This window comes from Dromiciops gliroides, chromosome 3, assembly GCF_019393635.1.
Source record: "Dromiciops gliroides isolate mDroGli1 chromosome 3, mDroGli1.pri, whole genome shotgun sequence".
Taxonomy (NCBI): domain Eukaryota; kingdom Metazoa; phylum Chordata; class Mammalia; order Microbiotheria; family Microbiotheriidae; genus Dromiciops; species Dromiciops gliroides.
In genome coordinates this window covers 487004106-487009716 of record NC_057863.1, presented here as the reverse complement: position 1 = coordinate 487009716, position 5611 = coordinate 487004106, and the positions used below count along the sequence as shown (strand labels likewise).

The window sequence follows — 5611 nt, the reverse complement described above, 5'->3', positions numbered from 1 at the left end:
ATCAATAAAACTAAGAGTTGTTTTTATGAAAAAAAAACAATAAAATAGATAAGGTATTGGTTAATTTGATTTTAAAAAGAAAGAAGAAAACCAAATTACCAGTATCAAAAATGAAAGGGGTGGACCCCGGTCTGGTTAATAGAGACGGGTGTGTGGCCCCTTGTTCCTCCACGCATCCCATAGATTCAGGCCCAGCTTGGCTTGGCCATGGCCAGTGACTTCTACCTGTGGGCCACAAGGGCAAGTTCAGCAACGAGTTCCTGGAGTTCGTGTTTCGTCCAGATGGAAAACTGAGGTACACCAACAACAGCAATTACAAAAATGATGTCATGATCAGAAAAGAGGCTTATTTCCATAAGAGTGTGATGAAGGAACTGAAGACAATCATTGACGACAGTGAGATAACAAAAGAAGATGATGCTTTGTGGCCTCTACCTGACAGGGTGGGCTAGCAGGAACTTGAAATTGTGATTGGAGATGAATACATTTCTTTTACTACATCCAAAATTGGCTCCCTTATTGATGTGAACCAGTCCAAGAATCCCTAAGGTTTGCAAGTCTTTTATTACCTGATGCAGGACCTGAAGTGTTTAGTCTTCAGTCTTATCGGTTTGCATTTCAAGATCCAGCCCATCTAGCCTGCGGGTTTTGCCTTTTTCTATGTGTTTGGGTGACGGCATTTTTCATTCCCACTGTCAGAAGACTTTTTTGAAAGCTAGGAAAATATTTTTTATATGCTGTGGAAGTGATTGTCTTTAATAAATATTCAGGTGAATCCAGAAAAAAAAATTAAAGGGGTGATTTTACCACCAATGAAGTTGAAATTAAAGCAAAAATTTATTTTGCCCAATTGTATGCCAATAAATTTGACAATCTAAATGAAATGGATAAATATTTACAAAAATACAAACTGCCCAGGTTAACTAAAGAGGAAATAAAATCCTTAAAAGCCCATATTGGAAAAAGAAATTGAAATGACCACTTTGGCAACATCTAGATATACTTGTGATTAATTTTTTATTCTGCTACCTTTATGAATTTATTTATAATTATTAGTTGACCCAAGTGTTCTTTTAGCTAGACTATCATGTCATTTTTTAAAAAAGGGATCTTTGTTTCCTCTTTAGCTATGCTGAATTTCTAAACTCATTTTTGTCTCACTGTAATAGGTGATATTTTATTGCTCTGTTAAATGATAGTAAGCATCCCTTACCTTATCCTTGATCTATGTTTGTCTTTGTTTAGATTAACATATTCTTTATTTACGTATACTTATAAACATTTTTCACATCCTTTTAAATACTCCCTTCCCCTCTCCTCTCTATTTTTAGACTATGTTTGTTTGTTTGTTTGTTTTTTATGAATGTATGTGTTTGTGTTTATTCTCCCTTGGTTTAGGAAGTTCAGATGAAAGTGAATTATATGGGATACTAACTCCTCTGATTTCCTCTTTCATTTTGTCAACTTTTTCATCATATACTTAGGGAATACAAAGTTTGATGAATTGAGGTAGTATATCAATCATACAAAAACACTTTCCATTTTTATCTGTTGTCAATTGGGAAGACTTTATAGAACATCCCCCAAATTTAAATTAACTCTTCATCACTTTGCTTGTTTGTTATTCCAGTGATTGTTGCTTTCTTTGGGAGATGATGATTCATCTTAAACAGTCACCTAAAGTAAGATGTCAAATAGATGTTTGAGAACACAAAATAGCTAACTGCAGTTAATGTAATTCTTTGCACCCATTAGGAATAGACCCACAAACCTGTTTGATAAGTTAATATAGTATACAGAAGTATTTGTATCTTTCAATAATTTGTAGCAGTCTTTGTCACCCTTTGAACACTTTCATTCTGAGAATAACCTTAGCCATGCAATGTCAAGAGGAATTTCAAATTTACTTCCAAAACTGAATATAAAGGATATAGTTGACTGAAGAAAAATATATTTCATTTAGTATTTAAAGGACAATTTCCAACCAATAATTGTAAGTCACATATTACTAGAGGTAGTGAGGCAGGGGGGAGAAAAACAAGATAGTAATTAAAAAAAAATCATTGTGCAAGCAGGAAAAACCAGAAACAATATAGGATGTAGAGCTAAAATAGAGTGCAGGACTTATCCTCTCATTTTTTGGAAATAGATACATAGAAGATACTCCAAATATGCTTGTTTAGATTGAGTGAATATTGAGATTCCACTTTGACTGTAATAAGGAATCTATAGCAGTTTTATTTAAATAAACTCCTTGGCTTTTTTGTCCAAAACAGAAAAAAAAGACATTATGTAACTCAGGCAATAACTAACTTGATGACCTAAGGCATCAGAATTAAGCATGTAGCAATAGCTGATGGCTGATGGCTTCTGGAACTTCAGCAGCTGCCTCCCCCAATCTCTTGAAGAGAGTGTCAAGTTGCACTTAACCATGATGTGGGAGGGAAGGATCTTCTAAAAACTCTGGGTCATCCATGAAAAGAGAACAAAAATATTCCCCAAAATAGAACATTTCATAGGTGAAAATTTCATCTGATCAAGACCTGAGTTACAAATGACAGAAAAATGAGTAACAGAAACATAGTCTTGTCATAGGACAAAACAAAAAATCTCTGGCCTCCTAAAATGTCCTTTTGGGGGACCTTTCAGATGACTCAGCTAGGATTTCTATTTTTTTAACTTCCTCATATAGGATATAAGCCATAAAGCTTGAGGTACAGTAGTAATTGAGCTTTCACAAAAGACAAGCACATATCACCCTTCCTCCCAATTTATACAGAGCAGACTCTCTGACGCCGCTTGGACAAAGCCTTGTATCTTCTATTCCAAGACATGCCTTGTCTACAAAGAACAGCATGTTTTCTCTTTCCTCTCATTATTTTGGTTCTTATATCTGAACTCTGGACTATTGCATGAGATTTTCCTTTGTTCTTCCAAAATTTCTTGCTCATGATGTTGCAGGGAGCCGTGTATACAGGTCATATTAGCATGTGCAAAGTAGAGTGAAAAGAAGAATCATCTAGATAATTCAGATAAAAAAAACACAACTTGAGAAAGGGAGGAGGACAGTAGGAGAAATGACAGTGATCATTACAATCATCCATTTTTTTCACCTCCATGGATTGAATTCAACAAATGGTTATTGAATTTTCCAGTTTTGATTGGTCTGTATAGATACTCCTCTCTCTCTCCCTCTCTCTCTCTCTCTCTCTCTCTCTCTCTCTCTCTCTCTCTCTCTCTCTCTCTTTCTCTCTCTCTCTCTTTGCAGGGCAATGAGGGTTAAGTGACTTGCCCAGGGTCACACAGCTAGTAAGTGTCAAGTGTCTGAAGCCAGATTTGAACTCAGGTCCTTCTGAATATAAGACTGGTGCTTTATACACTATGCCACCCAGCTGCCCCTGATACTCCTCTCTTTAGAACTTGATGATTTCTAGATGAAAATGTGACTGGTTATATGGGAGATGACATTAATATAGTGTATGTCCAAGGCTGGTTTGTTCAAGAAAATGGAATTCTTGTTTTTCCAGAAATTACATATGCTTCCTGCAATTTTTTTTGCTATATGTATTGTTTAGTCATTTTTCAGTCATTTTCAACACTTCATGACACTTTTGAGGGTTCTTGTGGCATACTGGAGTATTTGCCATTTCCTTATTTAGCTCATTTAAAAGATGAGGAAATTTGGGCAAATAGGATTAAGTGACTTACCCAGGGTCACACAGCTAGTAAGTGTCTGAGGCCAGATTTGAAATAAGGAAGGGGATTCTTTCGGACTGCAGACCTCACATTCTATACACTGCACCACCTAGAAGTCCTTTGGTATGTTTACTCTCCCAAATTTCGTGAAGATAAATGTGATACTATATGTAAAATATTTTTCATAACTTAAGCTGCTTTGTCACTGAGTTATCACATTATCAGCTGACATTTACGTGACATTTAAAATTTGCAAATATAAAGACTTCACAAATTTTAAAGAACCTCGATTTCTATCTTCTGCAAGAAGCCATTTCCAGTTCTCCTTAATTTTAGTGTCTTCCTTTTAAGATTAGTTCTAATTTATCATATATACAATATATCATATATGTGTTAAATATATATATATATATATATATATATATATATATATATATATATATATATATATTGTTTGTACATAACTGTTGAATGTTGTGGCCTCCATTGGACTGCCTACTTCTTGAGAGCAGGAACTATTTTTTAAAAATTGTATCCTTGGGGCGGCTAGGTGGCACAGTGGATAGAGCACCGGCCCTGGATTCAGGAGTAACTGAGTTCAAATCCAGCCTCAGACACTTGACACTTACTAGCTGTGTGACCCTGGGCAAGTCACTTAACCCCTATTACCCCGCAAAAAAAAAATTGTATTCTCAGTGCTTATTTAGCACAGCACTGCTGGCACGCAGAAGGTACTTAATAAATCTTAATTGACTAACTCACCATGTAAATATCAGTTAATATTAATCATTTTTATCACATTTATTTAGTGCTTTAAAGTTAACAAAATACTTAAATGTAGAATGTGCTTGGAGCCAGAACAAATCAGATTTGTAGGTTTTATGCTCACAATTGTTAGCTACTTAATTTTATTGAACCTCAATTTCTTTTATCTAAAAGTCAACTTAAGTTGCTGCTATATGCTAAAGGCTAGGGATAAAAACACAACTTTAACACCTGTAGCACTTTCTTCATGTGGTGGTACAGAGATGAATCAGATGATTCATATAAGAAACTGTAATTAATAAGGTTTTTATTATGAAATGTCAGCTATGTTAGTACTATGAAAAAATATTAAATTACTTCCACCATTATACTCTCCATCTTCTACTTTGTAATTAATTCACTTCGAGTCTATTTAGTAAAATTCCATACCTGGAAATGGTCACTAAAACTAAAACCACTGATGCTCCAAATATGACAGGACTGAATAGTTATTTTCATGGATATGCATCAAGATACAATGGAAAAAGCAATGGTTTTAGGTTCAGAGAACCCAGTTTAAAATCCTGTTGCAGTTGTCTGCTACCAATAAGAGTCAATTCATATCCACATATTTTTGTCTCACCTGTTAAAAAAAAAAAACAACCCCAAAGTCTCTGGGCCTTCTATCTCTAAAACTATGGATTATAATAGGATAAGGTTTGAGGGGAAAATGGCAAGAGAAATAATACTCACTGGGAAAATCAGTCACTTTCTTGGGTTGTAAGAATAGAGAGAAATTTGTGTATCTGTCCATTTAGCTGCTTAATTCCATTAGGAAAAGGTAAGCTCCTTGAAGGTAAGCATCAATTTTCTTTCTTTTCTTTTCTTTTTTGTCTTTGTACCCCTCATCAATTCATCTTTAAGTTAGAGTCTTTGCATGTTGCCAGGGACTCGTGGAGAATAGGTGACTCAATGTTGGCTACTTAGCTAGAAGCTAGGTGATGAAGTGAACAGAGTGCTGGGCAAGGAATCAGGAAGACTCATATTCATGAGTTCAAATCCAACCTTAGCTGTGTGAGCCTGGACAAGTCACTCAATCCTGTTTTTCTCAGTTCCATATCTGTAAAATGTTCTGGAGACGGGAATGGCAAACTATTTCAATATATTCATC

At 35.1% G+C, this 5611-nt stretch overlaps 1 pseudogene; it reads left to right on the top strand.

The window, feature by feature from the left end:
• Window positions 1–207: 207 nt before the first annotated feature.
• Window positions 208–638, top strand: LOC122751224 (annotated as a pseudogene).
• Window positions 639–5611: the final 4973 nt, after the last annotated feature.